Source organism: Protopterus annectens, chromosome 1.part1, assembly GCF_019279795.1.
Source record: "Protopterus annectens isolate FY-2018-M chromosome 1.part1, PAN1.0, whole genome shotgun sequence".
NCBI classification, from domain to species: domain Eukaryota; kingdom Metazoa; phylum Chordata; order Ceratodontiformes; family Protopteridae; genus Protopterus; species Protopterus annectens.
In genome coordinates this window covers 116,457,529-116,482,074 of record NC_056726.1, presented here as the reverse complement: position 1 = coordinate 116,482,074, position 24,546 = coordinate 116,457,529, and the positions used below count along the sequence as shown (strand labels likewise).

General features: G+C 40.8%; 1 long non-coding RNA gene across 1 annotated transcript in view; it reads left to right on the top strand.

Annotated features, from left to right (window-relative positions):
- Window positions 1-308: 308 nt before the first annotated feature.
- The window catches only part of LOC122813216, a 67,350-nt gene continuing 43,112 nt past the window's right edge, over window positions 309-24,546 (top strand). The window contains exon 1 of the long non-coding RNA XR_006366650.1: window positions 309-615. This is a non-coding gene — a long non-coding RNA (uncharacterized LOC122813216). The remainder of the gene's footprint in view (window positions 616-24,546) is intronic.

Sequence of the window (24,546 nt, the reverse complement as noted above, 5' to 3'; positions counted from 1 at the left end):
TAGAAGGGTCTGTATTTTACTGACATGAACTCAATGTTCTCTGAGCAATGAGAGGCGATTATTTCACAGTTTGTATACCAGCTGCTGTTGATATACACACAAACTCCCCCTCCATGAGATTTACCACAGAGAGACTGATTTCTGTCAGCAGGAAATAATGACATCCCCTCCACATATCTTGTACTATCATTTATACTGGAGTTCGTCCAAGTTTCAGTGAAGAGAAGTAAACAACTATTTCTTCCCTTAGAGTCTGGAAAGATCCATCCGTAAATAGCCTGTCTTTCTCTCCAGTGAGCATACATTTGCCAGCAGCATGGAAGGAAATGCAGGCCTGTATGGATTTCTTTTCAGTCTGCCCTTAATTCCTGTTCTAGAGCCTCTCTTTCTTGATCTTTCACATCTTTTCCTTTTAATATGCTTCCCATGTCCGATTGTCAACTGTTTAGACAGGTTTGACAGGTTTCTGCAATTTTTACCATGTTCCATTGAGATTCCAAGCTGGAAGAGTTCCTGGCGTGTGTTTGAGTTTACAGACCTCTCTGCTACCAGTTCATCAAGCATGCAGCACAGTGAGATTTAAGATTGGATTTCCAGAAGATTCTCAAGATTGTTGTGAGTCATACCTTCATTTCTTGCCTTAAATCTGTTTTTTTTCCCTGTTTTTTCTGATGAAAAGCAAGACAAATAGTGCACGTTTCTGTAGGGATCCAAAATAGATGCTACCACACAGGGTGCCGCTTTATTTTTATTTATTTATTTTGTGGGGAGACCACCACCACAAAGAGACCAGTCACAAGCACAGTCCTTCAGGACTCTTTTTGCTAGGCCCACTCCTTCTGGCATTTACTTCTCGGAAGTCAAAGCTAATGTCAAAGGCTACTGGCTAACCAGGTTTGCGGATGACTACCAACTCAGAGCAGTCAGTGAATACCCCCAAACCACTAACATCTTACTGGATGGACTAACACAAATAAAGAATTTGTGCTAAGCCATGGCTTGAAACTCAGTGCCAAGAAATGCATAATAGCACCCTTTGGAAAGTTAGCCACCCTAGGAAAATACCTCATTGATATGACACCCCTAAGGGTGGACTCATTAGTCAGGGATTTGGAAACATATGTTGATAGTAACCTAGCTTTTGACCAACATGTGTCTTAGGTAGTAAGAAAATCATTCTATGTTGCTCAACTTATAAGCAAGGGCATAGCACCTTGGTCCAAGGATGTCATCATTCTTCTGTATTCAGTCCTCATTAGACCCATCACTGAGTACAATGCCCCCTTTGATATGTACCTGACCAGGCACATGCTATAAATATAATGTCCACAGACATTACTCATTAAAAAAGAATGCAGGGTGTAAACAACATGTCCAGTGCAGATTGCCTCAAAGCCCTATCTCTATACTCAGTTTCCTACAGACTGTTGAGAGATGATCTGTGCCTGTCATACAAGGCATCCTGGATCCAGCTCTTATGGATCTTTTGCACATCCACAAAACCAGTAGCATCAGAACTACTTGCTCTAGGGGTTTGAACCTTGCTTGTGACATAAATAGGACATGTTGGAGGGACAGGTATGTGTCTCAGCGAATTCCCCTCCTCTAAAACAGGCTTCCCATCCATGTGAAGAAGAGCTCTTCCCTAACCTTATTCAAGTTTAAGCTGGACCAGTGGATGAGAAATTGGGAATTCACCGGAAGTCTACCACCTCTGTCTCTAATAGACAGAGACAGTCTATCATACCCTAGCTTACATATACCCCATAAAATAACCTATAAGGCTCAAAAAACTTGTGGGATACATTTTTATACCTATGAACAATATTTTCAACTGATGCATTCAACTAAATGCTTTCTTAGAGTGCTGTATTTTTATTGTCTGATCTCTGCTGCTTATTTCCATTGTTGATCAGCTACATCCTACAAAGCCAGGACAAAACATTGATCCTTGGTCATCTGAAGAGTAGTCAGTCCATAACACCTGTACTGTGAAGCCAGACACACATTACAGTCCAAGAGGATAAACTCTGACTGCTGATGTCTCATATATCAAACAATGAGTGATACAGAAATGTGGAAAGTCCCCTACAATTCATAGGTTCATAGGTTGGTACTAGGCTATTGGCCCTAAGGCCTATACAAGCCAAGCCATAACAATTTCCTGGCTATTTCTTCCCACAGTATTTACTTCCCTGGACCCATCTAGCAGGGCGACTGACGTGATCCCCATGGTGAATTTCCCATCTCCCTTCCAATCATCAAGGTTCCTTTTGAAGAGGGCCAAAGAGGCGCTCTGCTTGACATGTTTGGGCAGCCTATTTCAGAGTCTGGGGAGTCTCTGGTCAGGACCCTATCCCTCCAGCATGTTTTGTTCATTGTGATGACAAGGTTTAGATCCCTGGAGCATGTGTCTCTGAGGGACTGGGATTTCTTTAAGTGTAGCATGTCCAACAGCTCTGGGTTTGACATGGCCTTGTATGTTAAGCAGAGATCATCTCTGAGTAGACGATATGCGACAGAGTATAGGTGGATTTTTTTAGACGGTCAGCATAGTGCATCTGCTTTAGGCCTGTGATTCTTTTAGTGAGGTATTTCTGTGGCCTTTCCAGTTGTTGCAGATGTCCCAAGAGGTACATACTAAACGAGGCATTGTATTCTATAATGGGTCTAATGAGGGATGAGTACAGTGGGACAATGACCTCCTTTTTTCTGGATGAAAAGCCCTTAGTGATGAGGTGTGCCACATAGAAGGATTTCCTGACTGTTGTGGTGATGTGGTTATCGAAGGTGAGACCACTGTCCACCTGTGTCCCTAAGTCTTTTATCACACTTTTGGTGTTTAGTGTACTGCCACCTATGTGGTAATTCATGGGTACATGTTTTTTCCCAAAGGGGATAACTATACATTTCTTGGCATTGAGCTTAATCCCATGGCTCTGGCACCAAGCATCTGTTTCTGTAAGGCCCTTTTGTAGAATATCCACATCATTTGGGAATTCAGTAATGACTCCCCATTTGCAGTCATCTGCGAACTTTGTTAGCCAGAGTCTCTTAGTGTTGGCCTGTAATTCAGAGAAGTAGATGCCAAACAAGAGTGTCAAAGGAAAAAATATACTTTAAAAATTATCAAAACATGGTAGGTTCAGGTTAAGGCACTTTAATCTTGCAGCAAGGAGACAAAAATGGGCTAATACAGAGTTTGTCTAACCAGAAACAGGAAATGCATTCATTTTTATAGGTTATCAAATTAATCCTGTCCTACCATGCTGACGTAACGAATTACCACCTTTTGGTCATCATCTGCTGTCCATCTTTCTGCTGATTTAAACATTTTTTATGTGAAACATCCTGAGGAAAACAACATGGCATTGTTTACTTTCAGTTAGATACTTGTTATGTTACATTCAAGATACTATAGCTAAATCAAACACAATGCTAGCAGTTCATTTCTCTAAAAAGCCTTTGTCTAACTTATCTCTAAACTACTGCAGCTGCAGAGGTTCCCATCCTCTGAACAAGGCTGTCTGTCTGGAATCATTACATTTATTCAATGGTATATTGTCTATTTATATGCTTCTGACCTAGCAGATTAACACCTGCTAATCAAGTACATTTCCACAAGGCATAAACAAGAATATTGCTGTGCTAGCAGTTACTAGGTCAGAGGGCAACTTGCAAGTTTCAGTAAGCATGCTGCAGTTTCAATAAGGATTATTTTTGGCTTCATATGAAACTCAATTTATATAAATCACAGTGCATAAGAAATAGAATGAAAAGCATATTAAAAACACTTTGATTATTAATTTGTCATTAAACAAACACATATTAATACATATTTTTCGAACATCTCCCTCCTGTTAATACTTTTTATTCTATTTTTAAAAAAAGGATAAACAGTTTGCTTCTTTTCCTAACCTCTTCCATTTAGGATTTGCAGTTAAGAAAGTCATTTAGTTTAAACTTTTATGAAAGTGTCTCACATTCTAGCAGCTCTTCAAATTCAGTACTTTGATACATAGTTTCAGATATGGATATATCTATGAATTACTTAATTAGTTTCTTCGTGCAGAGGATTCCACAACAAATACAAGCTCCTATTAGGAGTAAACCTACCCCAATAGCAATCAGTATGTTCATAAAGATGGAACCCCACCCCCCAAAGGCATTCTGAAAAAACTCTGTCAGAGGGTTTGGGCCTGGTTTGGTCATGGCCAACACTTGCTGAATCACCTCGAGATGATCGTTTATCTCATGCTGGTGGTCAGGAATAAAGGCACAGCAGTCTTCTTTGATTAAAGTGCAAGTCCCACCTCTCGCCGCTAGGGTGAAGTCAAGAGCCATTCGGTTTTGAAGCACTACAGTTCTCATGGCATTCAGTTCATCAGTTATCAATTCAAGGGCAGAAAAAGTTGCATTACTCATTATTTTGAGAAGTTTAGACAGTTTTCACAGTTCCCATATTTATTTGACTCCGCCATACATGGGTGATATACCTGCCCAGGATATAACAGCATCGCTCAAGTCCATGTGCACAAGTTTGGTTCCCACATTACGATGGTTTTTCCACCCTGCTTTGATTCGTCCCACTGGATTCTCCATTTTTTTAACAGTCTTTTTGGTTACGTCTCGAGTATTTTGAATACTCCCTTGAGGCAAGGCTGCAGTGTGTCAGATGGCCGGAACCAGGTATCCCAAAAAATAACTGCCAGACCAATTCTCAGGTAACCATTTATATGCCTTTTTCCCACATACAAAATAACAGTCCTCTACTTTTGTCATTACTTTGTTACGAAATGACTGCCCTGCATGAACCATTTTCTTATCTATCACTGATAACTGTTTGAAAAGTACAGGATTGTGCTGTACCTGATCAAGAGTTTTATGCATAGATTTCAAAAATGAGTCATAATCTGTACTACAAGATTCACTCAAATCATTTGGTTTTCTATAACATTTGTACTGTACAGTAACATTACATTTACTCCACCCAACTTGGATGGAGTCATTTTTATAAAAACATACAATTCCTTTTTGTGTCACAGGCAAATACAGTGCGACCTTATCTTGTTCTTTAATAGCAACTGTGCCAAAAAACTGATTTTCCCAGGTCTCATTGACCCCTAGGGGGATAGCAGTCATTAACAACCCCCCGTATGCTGTTGGTATGGCCGTACAGACCCAGCAGTTTGAAACATTGAAAGTCTCTGCGTATACACGTGTAATTGCCTGATAAGTGTTAAAGTTCGGATGCCAGTCTATGTTTGGTTCATTACGTTTAATCAGTTCAACCTTTGTGGCAGGAAAAAAGTATGGCCACAGCAAAAAGAACAGTGTGATTAATATTGCAACAAAAACAATCATACAAATTTTTTGAAATTGTTCAGTGTCTCTACTCACTCTGTATCTGGCCATTTTGTTCTTGTTGTGCAACAGTAACAAAGTTTTTGTCCAGTTTAAAGTTTTTAACCAATTTACAGTGTGTCAAATGGATCCAAGAATCTCGTTCTGCGATTTTGACTGTGGTGGGTGTTGACAGCAGTACCTGGTACGGACCTTCCCACTTCGGAGAGCTCCAATTCTTCCGTTTCATAATCTTCACCCAGACCCAAGTGCCAGGGGCTACTGGTGCTTCTGATTTTGGTTGCTCTTTATCTGAAACAGAATTTAACTGCAAAAGTTTGTTATTCAAAAATCTCCTCATATATCCTGCAAGTGAACTGTCAGCCTCCTGCTCTGTAGACATGAGAGGTTTTCACTGAGGTGTATAATATGCCCTCCCAAACAAAGTTTCAAAAGGAGTTAATGCCTTTACATTTGGAACAGTTCTCATACTCAACAGTGCCTAAGGCAAACAGTGCACCCAATTTTTCTGTGTTTCTTCTATCAATTTCCTAAGTCTGTTCTTCAGTACCCCATTATGCCGCTCTACTAGTCCTGCAGATTGGGGGTGATACGCACAGTGATTCTTTAACGATATTCCGAAGTAACGACTAAGTTGCTGGATTGTTTGGTTCACGAAATGTGTCCCGTTATCACTATAAATCTTTTCCGGTATCCCAAATCTGGGTATAATTTCTTTAACAAGGACCTTTGCAACCGTAGCTGCATCTGGGTTTTTAGTTAGAAACGCTTCTACCCATTTGGAAAACATGTCTATAATAACTAGGCAGTATTTCTTATTCTCACATTTATTCAATTCTATGAAGTCCATACAAATGGTATGGAATGGATATGGTGGTGTTGGAAAATTCCCTCGCTTAGGCTTCAATGCCCCTTGTGCATGATGCTTGTTACAAACATGGCATACTGCACAAAATTTTTTTGTATAGTTTGTAAACCCATAGGTTGTAAACACTCGATTCACTAACTGTACCATCCCCCCTGTTGAGACATGGCTCTGCCCATGGCTCAACAACGCTGCATATCTAAATAAATTAGATAGCAAAATTGGTTTCTTTTCCTTGGAGATGTACAGTCCCTTTTTGAGGATTGCTCCTCGTTTTATCCACTTTTGTTTCTCAAGATTTGTAGTAAGTGTCTGCATTGTTTTTAACATTTCTAAATCTAAAGTCTCTGAGGGTTGTAATTCCTCACTCAAAAGAAAAGTTTCTGTGGCTGAAGCTGCCTGCTTTGCAGCTGTATCAGCCCATGCATTACCTTTAGAAATTCTATCCTGTTGTTTTGTATGAGCTATGCATTTGCAAATAGCTACTTTTTTAGGTAACTGAATTGAATATAACAAGTCTAAAATAAGTTGCACATGATTAATCGGTTTACCAGTAGATGTTATTATTCCTCTATTTTTTCACTGTTGCGCAAAAACATGTACAGTAGAAAAAGCATACTGGCTGTCAGTATAAATGTTCACTTTCTTACCTTTTACTAAGGTACATGCCCTCGTTAGGGCAATTAATTTTGCTGCTTGTGCAGATAAGTTGTGCGGCAAAGATTTTGCTTTTAAAGTTTCAGTATCAGAAACAACTGCATACCCCACTAGGTTCTGTCCTGTAGGACCCCTCCTGCACGAGCCATCCACATAGCATGTCACCTCGGCATCATCCAAGGGAACATCCATAAGGTCTTGTCTAGGTAGTGTCTTTTGCTCAATCTCCTGCAGGCAGCAGTGTGGTTTGCCATCTACAGGGGTTGGAAGCAAAGTTGGCGGATTCAAAGTTGTGCATCGTTCAATTGTCATATGAGGTTGGCCCAACAGAATGGTCATACAGGAAAGATGCCTAGCTGGAGAAAGATATGCTACTTTTTCTTGCAGTAAAATAATTGCGACTGCTTGAGGCACTCTCAATGTGAGAGGGTGGAATAATACTACTGAGGCTGAAGCCTGCACTTCCATTGCAGCTGCAACTACTGCTTGTGCACAGTGGGGCAAAGACCGCACCACTGAATCTAACTGTGATGAATAATAAGCTATGGGGCGTTGTTTGTCCCCATGTTGTTGTGTCAACACTGATGTCATATAACCTTGCTTACAATCTACAGTTTGAATAAACTGTTTGTTATAGTTTGGTAATCCTAAAACTAAGGATGATGCTATCAATTGTTTCAGCTTACAGAAAGCTGCTTCTGCTTTAGGTGTCCATTGTAATAAATCCTGTGCAGCCATCGACTTTTTAAATATTAAATCAGCTAGTGAAGCAGATTCCAAAGCATAGTTTGGTATCCAACTCCGACAAAAATTAGTAGTTCCCAGGAAGGACATCATTTCCTTCTTGGTAGTTGGTCTAGGTGCTTGTAAAATCGCTGTTTTTCTGTCTTCATCTAATATTCTACCTTCTTTGGATATTACATACCCTAAGTATTTAACTTGTTTTTTCCAAAGCTGTAACTTGTCTTTGTTTACTTTGTGACCTTGAGTAGCTAAAAATTGTAACAAAGCTATAATGTCTTCTTTGCATTCTTGCTGGGTGGGGACTGCCAGCAGAATGTCGCCTACATAAAGTAGAATTTGACTACCTTTCGGTAGGATAAATCCCACCAGGTTGCTTGCCATTTCTTGTACAAATATCGTTGGACTTTTACAATACCCCTGCGGTAATTTGGTATATGTGTACCGCTTTCCCTGAAATGTAAATGCAAACCAATATTGGCTGTCAGGGTGTATCGGTATCGAGAAAAATGCATTACTTATGTCTTCCACTGAAAAATATTTCTGTTCTGGCTTTAAATCATTCAGTAAGGTGTGTGGATCTGGCATCGTTGGTGCTCTAGGTATAACTGCATTGTTCACTGCTTGTAAGTCTTGGACCATACGCCATTTTCCATTTGCCTTCTTGACAGGAAATAAAGGTGTGTTACATGGTGAATCAGGGGATTCTATTAAGACTCCTTCCTTGAGTAAGGCTGCTATGATAGGTTTGATTCCTACTTTTGCATCCTTTCTCAAGGGATACTGTCTTTTCTGGGGTCTAAAAGCTGACTTTGGCGTTATGGTAACTGGTTTTGCTGTTTGTATTAGTCCTACATCTGATTTCCCTGCTGACCAGAGAATGCCTGGTATGTCTTGCAAGGCTTTTTCCTCTTCTTCTAATAATAGTAATACTCCGCTATCCTCACTAGCCTGTGAGTGTACAGCTGGGTGTGTCTGTGTGATCCAATTCAATTTCTGTTTCTGTACTCCTTGTTCTGAGAGTTCTACTTCTGTCTGTTTTTCCCACCTTGTGACTTTCTCACCTAAGTCTGCCCATTTTAAAGTTTTATTCTTAGTCAAACTATCATGGGGCAGTCGATTAGATTTGTAGAGTGTCAAAAATTCCTGGGGCAATGAACAGCTTGCTACACTGTTCCCTTCTGCATCCCAGTACAAATTTCGCAATACCAGCCTATTTGCATGGTTCTGAAACAATTCTTGCTCATATTCTTTATCAGGTCCTGGTCTATTACAGTAATATAGAGTACAATGCAACAAATGCTGTTTGTCAATGTCGAGGGAGGGGAACTTGCTGATAGCTACATTCATTAGTTCTTTGGTTACTGCCCCTGGACCAGTCGTAACCAAGTCCTGGCTGTACCAATAATACATTTCACCCTCCGGTCGCACTACAAAAGTATCCATTTGTCGCTGTGCTTCCATACCCTGCATGGTTGGAACTACTGCTATGCCAAATATCTGCATTAAATCTCTACCCAAAAGATTCACTGGGCATTTTGCAGAAACTACAATTTTACTTTTCTGAGTCATCCCTGAAACAGGGTCTATTATTGTAATGTCATGGGAGAGTGGCTCCCGATATAGCTGTCCGTTAGCTGCTTTCACTAGTTTATAGTCTGGTGATTCTGTATCTTCCGATAGTTTGGAAGGGTGTATCAGGGTCCATGAAGCCCATGAGTCACACAAAAATTTAACTTCCCTCCCTTCCACCAGAAGCGTCACTTCCAGTTTTGTATCTGCTAAGTAAAGGTCTAAGCTCAAAAGAGCTAGGTCCAAAATTTCATTTCCTTCTACGTCTGTGTATTCATATACATCCTCTACCCCTTGTGTCACATCCTCTTCTCCTGCTATCACGTTTACACTTACCTTTTCCTGCTCACTTTCACTCAATGATTCCTGACTATCATATAGTCATTCCTCATCCTCCTTATTTTCTGTAGTCGCCTTCTTATTTAGCCTGCAATCCCTTGCTAAATGTCCTTTTTTCCTGCACTTAAAACACTCACCCTTTTTCTTTCTTTCTTCGAAATCTTCTGATCGTTTGTCAGATTGTTTATTTCCCTGGGTATTTATCTTACCCTTTTTCCCCAGTTTGTACTACAAATACTTCTGACCCATCTTCTGCTGAAAATACTTGGGTTTTCTTTTTCTTTTTACTATTAAAATGTCTTTCTGCATGTCTAGCATATTCAAGTAAGGCTTGTAACCTACTTGTTCGATGATCTATCATATGCTTCATAATGAAGCTACTAATAGGTGCAATGCACCCTTTCAAAAATGCGTTTTTCAATTGTTGTTCATACGGGGAATCATTCGCTTGGTTTTCAGGAACTGTCATGCCACTATGATTGTTAAAGCATTCTAATAATCTGGCAAAGTACCCATCTACTGTTTCTTTTTCCTGCTGTATGCATTGATTAATACAAGTCCAATCAGCCCTAGGCTTCCACTTTTCAGAGATTCGGTCTGTCAGACCTTTTACTCTGCCATCTAGTTCTGCGTCAGTATGTGGGAGTGGTCTAAGTTGTGCATCACGAGGATTCTAGCTGCCACAAATCATGTGCCAATCTGGACCTACAATTTGTCTAACTACTTTTTCTATTTTCTCTCCATTCAAATGGTAACTTAATCTCATACCTTGTAAATCTTTTAAAAACTTCCTAAAATTTACTTTTGGGTGGGGAATACCTTCTGTGGCTTTCCTGAGATCTTCCGGTGTCCACGGTCTATAAACTAAAAGAGTCGGATCCTGTCCTGCCTGAGGATTCGGTACTTCTATGAGCAGACATATCTCTTCTTTGCTCATAGCTTGTGATGCTCTATTTAACTCATTTAATTTAATTTCCCTCCTCAAGTCGTGTGTTCGAGACCTGGTCTCGATGGGATCCCTGACAAACGGTTGTGCTTTTTGCAGGGACAGCTGAGTATAATGGAGGTGGATCAGCACGTCCACTCGCTTCATATTCTGGTAACGGAAGTGGAGGGGGTGAAGGAGGGGCCATCGCTATTACTAAATTATTATCTTCTTTGTCTAAAAACATCGTTTTTGAATTTTTAATTCTTTGCTCCCTACGATTTGCTTCCTCAAGCCACCTGTGCACCTGAGGGACTCCTAATTGTCTCTGCTTTTTTAATTTGCCTTTCGCGTCTATTTTTAACTGTTTTACAAGTTTCATAAGTGCGAGTTTATCTAAATTACCCTCAAATTTGTACTTATCGACCCATTTGGTATAATATTTAACATTATCGGAACGCTGTAATTGCATATACTTCGCGTCTTCAGTTAGGGGCGTGTCCCGGGAGCTTTTTGTGCACTGATTTCCCATTGGTATCTTAGCTAAGCTGTAAATTGTTACGTAACCCTTTCTATCACGTGGTACCACAAATCTACACCTTTTTCACAGTTTATCTAGAATAACTATCTACCTATTCTGTTTCCCTGATCTATGACAAAAAACAGTAATACCTTCTTCTGTCTCTAATTTGCATAAGCAATTTACCTGACAAAAAAAGAATAATTCTGTAACTAGTCCCTGATCTTGAAACAAAAATAAGGTAATTCTTCCTTACCTGACCCTCCGTGAGTTGATCCACCGGATCATTGACTCGTCCTCCAATCCCAGATCAGAAACAGTGGCCGGACTCTTTCAAACGACAATTTAGTCGGAGGTCTTTCAAAGCAGAAGAGCCGATTTGGTATGCATGCCACCGGGCCCAATTCTGACCTAGGTCCAGAGCGAGAGATACGTAATCCGGCTCGAAGGACCAATCTGTCAAAGGAAAAAATATACTTTAAAAATGATCAAAACACGGTTGGTTCAGGTTAAGGCACTTTAATCTTGCAGCAAGGAGACAAAAACGTGCTAATACAGAGTTTGTCTAACCAGAAACAGGAAATGCATTCATTTTTATAGGTTATCAAATTAATCCTGTCCTACCATGCTGACGTAACGAATTACCACCTTTTGGTCATCATCTGCTGACCATCTTTCCCATGATTTTCTGCTGATTTAAACAATTTTTATGTGAAACATCCTGAGGAAAACAACATGGCCTTGGTTACTTTCAGTTAGATACTTGTTATGTTACATTCAAGATACTATAGCTAAATCAAACACAATGCTAGCAGTTCATTTCTCTAAAAAGCCTTTGTCTAACTTATCTCTTAACTACTGCAGCTGCAGAGGTTCCCATCATCTGAACAAGGCTGTCTGTCTGGAATCATTACATTTATTCAATTGTATATTGTCTATTTATATGCTTCTGACCTAGCAGATTAACACCTGCTTCTCAAGTACATTTCCACAAGGCATAAACAAGAATATTGCTGTGCTAGCAGTTACTAGGTCAGAGGGCAACTTGCAAGTTTCAGTAAGCATGCTGCAGTTTCAATAAAGATTATTTTTGGCCTCATATGAAACTCAATTTATATAAATCACAGTGCATAAGAAATAGAATGAAAAGCATATTAAAAACCCTTTGATTACTAATTTGTCATTAAGCAAACACATATTAATACATATTTTTCTAACAAAGAGCAGTCCTAGGACTGAACCCTGAGGTACTCCATGTGTCACTTGTCTGGAGCTGGATTTGGAGTCGGCTACTTTTACAGTGTGGGTCCTTTCAGTAAGCCAGTTGGCAACCCATCGAGTGACATAGGGATTAATGCCCAGCTTAGTAAATTTATCTATGATTCCAGACTGGGGGATGGTGTTGAAGGCCTTGTCAAGGTCCAGATAGGCTGTGTGGACCACCTTACGCTTGTCCACAGCTCTGGAGACTGATTCGAAGAAGTCAATCAGGTTCAGGAGAAACGCTCATCCCTTCACGAACCCAAACTGCATGGGGTCAGGTGTTTGAAGGTTGCCAATGTCTTTGTTTATAAGTTCCATGATAATACGTTCCATGGCCTTGCAGATCAGGCTCATCAGACTGATGGGGCAGTAGTTCCCGGGATCCAAGGTGGATCCCCCTTGTGGAGTGGGATAACTGTAGCTGTGAGCCACTCAATGGGCATGAAGGCTGAGGTGAGGCTATGATTAAACATGACACTTAAGTTAGGTTCCAGTTCATTTTGTAGTTCATGTAGTACACAGCCTGGGATGTCATCTGGTCCCATGGATGCTGTATTCTTAGCTTTGGAGAGTGCGTTTTTTACCTGTGTGGCCATTATTACTGGAATTTGGTAATCTTTCAATATTGAGATGGGCCCTTTAGGGGGTGAGAGGGGGGTAAAGTTTGCACTGAATCTATCTGCCAGGATATTGGCAATATCCTTGGGATCAGTATATTTAATGCCATTCTGTTGTAGGTCAGAGCAGATCTGAACATTGCCATTTAGATTCTTGACATAGCTATAGAATGCCTTGTGGTTGTCTTTGGAATCTTTGGCAATTTTATTTTCGTAACTAGCTTTGGAGGATTTTATGAGGGATCTCAGCTTCTTACTGAGGCTTGTAAGGGAGTTTTTTGCATCCTGGGATTTTCCTCTTTTCTGCAACAGTTTCTTCCCTTTGTTGTAAAATTTGTTTATGGCAAGGGACCATCAGATTGACTTCCTTTTTTTGGAAGAGAGTGTCTTGGCTCTATTGGGGATGGCACGATTCATGCATGAGTGGATGTGCTCGTACAGTGCCTTAGTGTAGGATTCAGCAGTCGAACTTTCAGTTCCCGTCTGTATGGTTGTCATGAAGTTTGTCACTTCTGACTTGAGTAGCATGAAGTTGGCTTTGGAGAAGTTTTTATGGAGGTTTCCTTACTGGGGGGTGAGGGTGGGATGTGGATGTCAAGGGTGATTAGCTTATGGTCAGACCTGACCAAAGAGGGGGTGACCATAGGTGTGGAGCATCGATTTCCCATGTTGGTAATGACCAGGTCTAGGATATTGGATCCCCTGGTGGGATTAAGTATTAATTGATCAAGGGTGTCGGAATCACCGAGTATTAGGGTGTTTGGTTATATCTTAATATTTTCCAGTATGTTTAGAAAGGTGTAGTGAGAATCTTGGGTCATGGTGGGGATCTGTAGCAAGCTACAATTTGGATTGCAGTCTTACCTAGTGTTAGTTGCACCTGGAGAATTTCAGACACATTGTGTTGGGAAACTAGCCTGGTGTTGTGAATATCCTTGGTGAATATGGACACTCCTCCACCTTTAGTGTTTCTGTCCTGGTTTGATGGCTGAAAAGTGTGGTAAGGGTTGTAGCCTGGTATTGCAGGGGTGCTCTCTGGAGCCTTGAACCAGGTCTCAGTTACTGCACAGATATTGACGTTCTACATTTTTAGGAGTGCCATGAGAGAGTGCATTTTGAGGTTAAGACATCTAGCATTGAGTAGCATTACCTTCAGATTTTGCATGCTTATACCTGTTATGGTGGTGGTTTTGTCCTTTGAACCTTGTCTAAAAAGGCACTATAGGGGTGGCAAGGGCCTTAGCCAGTAACCTAAATCCCAGGGGTGACAGATACAGACCATCTCTGGCAAAGCATTGTGGTCTGTCGATCATGTCATCCCAGGCAGACAGATACTGGATCCCCTTTGAATGACACCAGAAGTTTAGCCATTTGTTGAAGTCAATCATTTTGTCCTTATACTGTGGTATCATTCTGGGTGAAAGCTGGATTCTACTCAGGGCTAGGGTCATACCTGCCTGGGCCATATGATCCGAGAGCTCTTCCGTGTCCCTTTTCATGTAGTCCAGGGAGGTATGTCTCAAGTCATTCACTCCAACATGAACAATGACAGAGTCATATTTGTAGTTGTGGAGTGACTTGAGTGCATGCGTTATGTGGCAGATCCTGGCACCAGACAGGCAGCTAACTGTAATTTTCTCCTTGTTCAGCCTGGTGATTGGGACATCAGTGTGCCTGACTATAGAGTCACCTATGACTAAAGTGTTGGGTATGTTGTCTTGCCTCAGGGGCTGTAGTTGGGCGGCACACTGGTGTTGTGAGCTATGTGACACTTTGGTTGTGATTGGTGTTTGTTTGCATTTCAGCTTCAGAGGTCCTTGTTGCTTGGGCAGGTTACTGTTAAGGACCTCCGCATATGTGGGTTTAGTGTTGCTATGTGTGGGTGTTGGTGGTGTGGGTTTAGAAGGGCTTTGTGTTGCTTGATGTGTAGTGCAGGTGTTAACCTTCTCCTCTTGACTGTCTAGCACCATCTTGGGTGGAGAGAGCTTTGCTTCCATTTTGGTTATATAAGTGCATCTCTCGCAGATTGTAGTGTTGGGTGGTAGGAGGAGAGGGTTGTCTGTGTACATGAGGCAATTGCTGCATTGCCCCAGAATGCTCAGATTCACCCAGTGGACAGAGAAATCACTGGATTCTGATCCTTAGACATGCCTGGTTTGGTGCTTTTTTTTGTAAAGTACAAGAGCTGTTTTCCCTTACCTAAGCAATGTACTTTACAATTATAGGCTGTTTAGTGCCTACAATTAATTTCTCCTTATTAACCAGGAGAGTTGAGTGCTTGTATCAGTTTAAGACTTCCTAGTGCTTTCCAGCAGGTTTTAAAGCAAGTGCTAGTCACAGGGATGCTTAAAGATAAGATGAAAAAAATGGTTTATCCTAAACACTGCAGTGTGCACTAGAGGAGTTAGATGTGAAAGTAGGTAACTTAAGTTTTACCTTTCTAAAAAGTTAAGTTTTAGTGGACAGTCACTATTTTTAAAACAGCAAGATAGATTGAAAGGGGTGGTCACTTTTGTATTCTGGTTCTATGGCATACCATAGATAAATAAATTTATCAATAGTTGAATATTGGCCAATAAATTTAAATAGTTGAAGGGGAGTGATTTCACAAAATGATAATTTTGTGCTTACTCACACAAGCTAGTAAAAACAGAGAGGAAATGAGATATATGGTCAAATTAACATAAGGGGAAGGCAACTAGAAAGACAGTGGTGTTTAAGAACACTACAATAACCGGATGGGAGGGTGGGGAAAAAAATTTCTGCCTGATTCACAAGAGACAGAGCTGTGGTCTCTTTTCAAGTTTTAATATGCAGTTAAAAGCAGAGTACACGTAAAACACAAGGTAAATAAAATAAATCACAGTATTCAAAATAGAAGGGCGGCTGTGGTGGTGCAGCAGTTAGCATTGCTGCCTCACAGCAAGAGGTTCTCCTGTTCGATCTTCAGCTATGGTGCCTTCTGTGTGGAGTCTGTATGTCTTCCCTGTGGTCGCGTGGGTTTCCTCCCACATCCCAAACACATATTGCAGGTGGATTGGACATTCTAAATTGGCCCTAGGCGTGAGTGCATGTATGTGTGTGCCTTCAGTACAAGGTTGGGTGCCAGGCTGGCAACTCCACACCATAAAAACTCCACTGCCATTATATGCGGACCAGTGATCCACTGTGGCAACCCCTAACCGGGAAAAGCCAAAAGAAGAAGACAGTATTCAAAACAGAAAAAGGCAATAAAGTAATACAATAAATAAAAAGCAAACAAACCTTTCCCTCACAGCAAAGTGTAGCAGAGTCTGGGTGAACCTTTCTAGTAAAGCCCTGAAATGTTTTATTTTACCCCTTAAATAGAAGGTTTAGTTCCTAGCGCCACCCCCTCAGTTCACAGATGATTAATTTTAACTGACCTGTTCTATTGACCTGTACTAATTTCTGCCTAACTCACAAGAGTCAGAGCTGTGGTCTCTTTTCAAGTTTTAATATGCAGTTAAAAGCAGAATACAAGTAAAACACAAGGTAAATAAAACAAATCACAGTATTCAAAATAGAAAAAGGCAATAAAGTAATACAATAAATAAAAAGCAAACTAACCTTTCCCTCACAGCAAAGTGTAGCAGAGACTGAGTGAGCATTTCTAGTAAAGCTCTGAAATGTTTTATTTTACCCCTTAAATAGAAGGTTTAGTGCCTAGCTTCATCCCCTCAGTTCACAGATGATTAACCTTAACTGACCTGTTCTATTGACCTGTACTAATTTCTGCCTGATTCATAAGAGACAGAGCTGTGGTCTCTTTTCAAGTTTTAATATGCAGTTAAAAGCAGAATACAAGTAACACACAAGGTAAATAAAACAAATCACAGTATTCAAAATAGAAAAAGGCAATAAAGTAATACAATAAATAAAAAGCAAACTAACCTTTCCCTCACAGCAAAGTGTAGCAGAGTCTGGGTGAGCCTTTCTAGTAAATTCTAGTAACTCATATGATTTTTAATGGCAGGGTTGTGTAAAATTTCTAATTACTGCTTTTCTTAATGCAGAATGCATAGCTGAAGATTAGCAGTTTTCCTAGCAGCACCTTTAATGTTAATTTTAATTTAAGTTATTCACTTCTATACTGATTAAGGGAACTGGCTCATCTCTCACTCTTTTCTGCTGCAACCCAGTCTGCAGGAGCAAGAGTAAATGCAGTATACAGGGAAGTTTAGAACAGCTGACCAGTTAGTGAGTTTTGAGAGGTGGGTGGAAAATGATTACAGAAAATCTGTGCAGACATGGGGAGTACAGTCTGACAAATGACAATACACAGAGAATGATGAGAGGTTAGGAATGAACTGTGGAGACGTGAGGCACAGATTCCAAACAATGAGACACTGTACTGCCTACCCAGGTAGGACCATTCCATCTTCATTTGTCATAAGGATTTTGAGTCTCAGGAATTCTTCATGTTTTACAAGCACAGCCCAACTCAATAAAAAAGAAAAACTGAAAGATGTATGATTGCACTTTAATGACTAGTTCTATACCCTGCAGTTGTAAGATGTTTACAAAGGGAACAATACATGGATCCATCTCCCGTTACCTCAAGAGAGTAGAATTTCAATTTAACAAGCTGGATTTGGAAGTTTCTTTGATATATGTTGCTTTAGATTAGAATTTTCTGAACCAGAAAACAGACAAGACATCTGAGCTAAAAAATGGACAGTTAATAACACACCATTACGAAACAAAATAAGGTATATTTAGCTACCCATAATGGTTTAAGACTTCTGACAGCACTGGAAATCCAGTCTGCTAGGATGTGGTACTGGTGTGAAGGGTGGATACTTTAGTCAAGTTGTGATTCACATTATATTTGGCATTGAAAGGCTGAAAGCGAAAGGAATAGGAAGTCTTTATGGACCTACTACTGCCTTTCACATATGTTATTTGCTCCAGCTATTTTTGTTTCTCCTTAGAATAATCAAGTCCTGTTTACAGAGATGTCAGCTGTTTCCCTATTCCAGTAGTCAGGAGAAGAAGTCTGGCTCACAGACAGGATCCTGGAAGTTAAAATTGTGGAGTCCACCTCTACAAAGATGCCAGACATCAGCAGAACCCTTCAGGGATCAGTCCTCAGATCACTTCTTTTTGGACTCCACTTCTCTGAAGTCAAGACCAATATTAAGGGCCTCTGACTTTTCAGATTTGCAGATGATTACAGATTAATAGCAGTCATAGAAGGACCCTCTCCCCCAACACTAATGTTCTCAAGAAGGGCTGTCACAGACAAATAATTGCTGTCAGAACCTTGGACTAAAATAAAATGCCAAGAAAAGTATAATAGTATCTTTGGAAAGTCGGCCACACTGGTAACTACCATATTGACAACACACTCCTAAGAGCAGACCCAGTGGCAAGGCACTTGGGGACACATGTACATAGCAAGCTAGACTTTGACCACCACAAGTGTACAGTAGTGAAGAAATCATTCTATTCTGGGCAACTTAAACACAAAGGTATAACATTTGGGTCCAAAGAGGTCATTGTTCCACTGTATCTGGCATTCATTAGACCTATTATTGAATACAACACCCCCATCTGGAATGTCTACAGAGGTTCTTCACTAATAGAACACAGCATAAATAACATGTCCTCTGCCATATCATTGTATTGTGTCTGGCATAAAGGCCATCTTCAGACCCCACTCTAATGGACCACCTGCATATCTACAAAGCAAACAGCACCAGAATAACCCATGATAAACCCTGCCTGTGATATAAATAGGACCTGCTGGAGAGACAAGAATGTATCCCAGGGACTACTCCTTCTCTGGAATAAGGTCCTCATTCAAGTGAAGCAGTGCTCCTCCCTAACCCAATTCAAGTGTAACTTAGATACCTGAAACAGGAACTGTAAATTCACCCCTGGATTAGCAGTTAGCACCTATGTTTCTAATGGACACAGGCAGCCTGTAAATGGTTCATCTCCTAAGCCTCTGCATGTAAATATTTCATCTCTCTGAAACCTGTGCTTGCACTACCAAGAGTATCAAAACTTGTCAGAGATTTGAGATTCATGGCTAAGCTTAAAAAGGCTACAGTGGCCATTATCCCATGAATCTACAAGAATAAATTTTAGCTTTGGTTTTAGCACTTGTGCTTCAGGCCAGTTACTTTACATTTAAGAAGGTTCTTGCTGTCTTCACTCTTGTGGACAAACCCTTATCAAAACCATCTCTCCATAAGTCCTCCAAAGCATTTGGAACACTATGTCTGGACAATTCCCATCAGTTTCTCCTGTAGCCTAGTCAGCATGGGCATATTGAGACAGTGTAGCATGTTTACTGACAGTCCTCTTCTCCTAGCACATAATTCTTCTACCTGCAAGAAATGCATGTACATCAGTAACCTGGAGTCCATGCTGTCTCATGCCACAGTCAGTACTCCTGACAAAGAGAAGATTGCCAGCACAAACACCATACCACTCACATTACATAACTAAGCACAACACACACACACCTATGCAGAAGTCTTCAATAAAAACTTACGTAAACAGCAGAGACCTCCAAAACACACTCACAAACATTCCACATACAACACCAAACACATCATGCACAGCAGACAACACACCAGTGTCTCACAAACACAGCCCATAAGGCAAAACAATAAACCATTACAGCCCACAAGACATAATAACAAACCAAACACAGTAGTCATTGGTGACTCAGTTGTGAGACACGTTGATGTCCCCCTCACCAGTCTGGACAAGTCACGGCCAGTTGTCTGTCTGCTGTCAGAATCCTCCACATCATGCATGCACTTAAGTCTCTCCACAACAAGTATGAGTATGACTCTGTTATTGTATATGTTGGTGTGAATGACTTGAGATGTACCTTCCTGGTCAATATGAAGACAGACGCGATTGAACTCTCAGAGTATGTGTTCCAGGCAGGTATGACCCTAGCCCTAAGCAGCATCCTACCTTCACCAAGAATGATACCATGATACCAACAAAAAATAATTAATTTCAACAATTGGCATAGTTTCGGGTGTCATTCCTAGGGGATCTAGTATCTGTCTGCCTGGCATGACATGGTCAGCAGGTCTCAATGTTTTGCCAGAGATGGCCTTCATCTGTCACCAGTGGGTTTCTGGATCCTGGCCAAGGCTCTCACCTTCCTCATTCTGCATTTTTTAGGGAATGTCCCAAAGACAAACCTTCCAACATAAAAGATCTGTCAAAAAGCAAATTGAAGGTCATGCTGCTTAATTCTAGGAGCCTTAACCTGAAAATAGACTCACTGGAGGCCCTCCTTGCACTGGAACTTGCTGATGTTTGTACGGTCACAGAAACTTGGTTCAGGGCTGCAGAGAGCACCCTTGCCTTACCAGGCTATACCTCATTCCACACATTCCAACCCCAAAATGAGGTTGGGAAGAATAATGGTGGTGGAGTCTCTATCTTCATCAAGAACAGGTACACCTCCAGACTGGTTTGCCAACATGACACACTGGAACTAGTCCAGGTACAACTGACAGTTGGCAAGACACCCAATCCAAGTTATAGCTAGCTATAGACCCCCCCTTCATGACTCAAGACACCCACTCCTCTTACCTGGATCTACTTGACTCCATCAAGATGCCCACTAACACCTTGATCCTTGGTGACTTCAACTACACCACCATAGACTGGGTAAACCATTCTTGCACTAATGCACTCTCTCAATGATTCCCCAACTTCATCAGTTCTAACGCATTAGACCAGCTTGTCTCATCCCCCACAAGGGGAGATAACATTCTGGACCTAGTTCTCACCAACATGGGTGGCTGCTGCACCAGTCCCATAGTATGTTCTTCCCTGGTGAGATCATCTCATCGGACTGTCTCATTTGAAGTTTCTTTCCCACCCAACCTTCCTCCCCGCAGCCATAATCAAGCTAAAAAATGTCTCAAAAGCTGACTACAACCTCCTAAGGGAGGGTATCTGTAGCTTCATACTTAGAGGATGCAGACAACTATGCTGAACAGTACACCAACTCAGTATACAAACACCTGCACAACTGCATGGATTCAGCCATACACAATAGAACTATACCTGCTCTTTAAGGAAATACAAACCTGTTTAGTGGACATCCTCTATCAACAGACTTTACAACAAAAGGAATAAACTGTTGTCCAAGGGTAAAAAGGAACAAATTCCAAATTGGAAAAACTCCCTCCTTAGCCTCAACAAGCAAATTAGATCACTAGTGAAAAAAACTCCAGTGCCAATTATGAATCGAAACTAGCCTCCATAACAAAGGGAAACCATAAAGTCTTCTTCAGTTACATCAGGAACCCCCGTTGCAAAGCCCAGGTGAGTTCTGAATTAGTACCTAATAGTATCACTTATACTGATCCTGCTGACTTAGCCAACCTGCTAGCAGATAGGTTCAGTGCAAACTTCACCCCCTGTCCCCTCCCAAAGGACCTTTCAACATCCCTGATACTTGTCCCACACCTCACATCTCTGTAAATCAAGTGTTACATGCCCTATCCAAGGCAAAGAACACAGATTCCATGGGACCTGATAGTAAGTATACCAGGATGTATTCTGCACCATCTCCAGCAAGAACTGGCTTTGCCATTGAGCACCCTATTTAACCACAACCTAAGTACAGGCTTCATTCCAGCAGAGTGGAGAAGTGCCATTTTCATCCCTTTGCACAAAGGTGGTGCTACTACTGACACTGGAAACTATCGCCCCATCTGCTTGACAAGTCTGATTTGTAAAGCCATGGAGCGTATTATTATGGATCTCATAAACAAGGACATAGGCAATCTCCAAGCACTTGACCCCACCCAGTTCAGATTCATCAAGGGCATATCTTGCCTCTTGAACCTGGTTGACATCTTTGAGACTTTTACCAAGGCCCTGGATGAGGGAAAGTCAGTACACACAGCTTACACTGACTTGGCCAAAGCCTTTGACTCAATCCGTCACTCAGGCATTATTGTAAAGCTAACACAACTTGACATAAATTCCTATCTCATCAAGTGGGTGGCCAACTGGCTCACCGACAGGACCCTCAAAGACAAAATAGGCACCTCCACCTCTGGTAGCAGACCTATCACTAGTGGAGTTCCCCAGGGATCTGTCCTGGGACCCCTACTGTTTGGCATCTATTTCTCAGAGGTCCAGGCAAAGACAAAAGGCCTGAGGCTGACCAAGTTTGTGGACAGCTGTAAGTTGGGTGCTGTCATTGACTCCTCAAATGATGTTAACATACTGCACAAGGGTCTCAGAGCAACTAATGACTGGTGCCAAAGTCATGGCCTCAAGCTAAATGCAAAGAAATGTATCATCATGCCATTCAGCAAACACACAACCTCTACTGATTAGCACATCAATGGCAACTCCCTAAGCACACAACCTGTGGTGAGACAGGTTGACAACAATCTCACATTCGACCATTATGTAGCTGTGGTCAGAAAAGCCTTTTACTTGGTTCATCTCATAAGTAAAGGGATTGCATCCAAAAGAATAGGAGGTTATTACCTCTCTATACTCCTCCCTCATTAGACCAATAATTGAGTATAACGCCCTGTTTTTGGGATGTACCTCTCCAAACATCTGCACCATCTGGAAAGGCCACTGAAATTACTCACAAAGAGAATCCATGGCCTCCATCACATGTCCTATGCAGACAGGCTCCAATCACTATGACTCTACTCGGTACTGTACAGATTGCTCAGGGATAATCTGTGTCTCGCCTACAAGGCAATCTTGGATCTTGCCCTACTAGAGATGCTCCATATCTGTAAGTGTAACTCCTCATGCACTACCAACTCAAAAGGCCTAAATCTAATATGTGACATCAACAAAACCTGCTGGAGAGACAGGTTTGTCTCCTAGAGGCTGCCCTGTCTCTGGACTAGACTTCCCACACACGTCAAACAGAGCACCTTGCTGACTGTCTTCAAGAGCAACCTTGATGAGTGGATGGGAAACCACAAATTCATCCCAGGGGTTCCACCTTGTCCCTTATTGACAGGGATGACAGGTGCTGACTGAGGTTTCATTTTGGGGATAAACTCTTGGCTAGGCTTGTAAGGGCCCCAGGACCATTAGCCTAGTAACCTCCTATGATCCTATGATCCTATGAATGAAAGAATGCTTTAGTCCCAGCCTCTTTTGCTCGACTAAGGCCACAGAAATTACAAACTAACCCATTCACTGAAAGTTTTGCCTTTCTTTCTTCACAGTTAAGGAACAATGCTGAATACAGCAGTTTCAGGTTGCTAAGTAACCTGGTTCATTGCCAGTTATATCACAGAAGCCAAAAACTGGAACAGCAGCATCATTAGATTCTAGAACCTCAGTAGTTGGTAAGGCCTTCAAATCTTTGGATCCAAAGCTCTGTGTCTGAAGTAAAATTTTGTAGAGAATTCTTGATCTGACGTTAAATACTTGTTGGAAAGTTAATTCTTAAGGTAAATATAAAACATACTACTCAGTCTTTAGGATTTTCCTTGCTTTTTTCTTCCCATTTAACAAGTAATATAGTTTCTCTTGTGTGAATCTCAGATCTGCTCAAAACAGCATTACAGAGATAGTATATGTGCTGTTACTTCTGAAAGTAACATACAGTAATATGAGACATCTGTTACGTATCCATAGGTTTAAGAAAGATTTATATGTAAGACACTGAAAACTTGTTTGGCTGCATCCCATGTATCTGAATGTCAACAATGCTAAAAATTTGGTATGGCAGTTGTCAAGTATTTTCCTGACAGTCAGGAATTCAGGGTGGCTGTCATGAAACTTGGTTTTGAGGAATGCTTGTCAAGTATTTCAGTCATTTCCTACACATTTCAGAAGTACATTTTCTCAAATTACTTCAACTTTCACTCGGTATTCTTACTTTCACTCTAATTTTGCATTCACAATAGTCTGTTGTTTCAATATTTAACTCAGCACATGAGAATTGAGACTGTTATCAGACAATTATGTTATTTTAATCAACCCAGAAACCTTCTTGCTTCTACCTATGCAGAAGTACAACAAAGCTGCAAAAAATCTGAGCCTTGTAATATTAAAAGAATAGGTCTGTCCTCAGTTATACTTGATGTCTTCTGTTTGAAAATACTTATAGTTTGGGCCCTATATTAAAACTGTAGATATAAACAAGAACTGGATTCAAGAAAAAATATAAAAGTTGCATTTACGGTATATACCATACAAATATTTATTCATAATCTTTTTAAAGGACTCTGTATATTATCAGTTTAATGTGGTCTAGTAGTTTCAGCAGATATACTGATCATATAAAACAATAAGAACTTTAGAAAATAACTTTTGAATTAGCAAAATGTTGGCATATTTCCTCATTTGCTGCTTTAAACAAAATTAACACTAGCATGTCAAGTAACTGTGAAAGAGAAACAGTGTATATGTAGATATCAAAATGGATCTGGCAGAAAGAGACAGCAAAGGTTTGGCTTTTCTTAGGTTTTACATTCTCCAAAGTGGATACATCTATGACATTTTCCTTTAAAAGTGTTTATATGTGTAGTGCAGGGAGTGGAGGACCATGTTGCAATTTTATTCACTGTTTCTTATTACAGCACATGCTGTCCTACATTAATATTTATCATAAGTTCATAGGTAGGTACTAGGCTATCGGCCCAAGGGCCAAAGTAAGCCTAGCCAACAAGGTTCCCTGGCT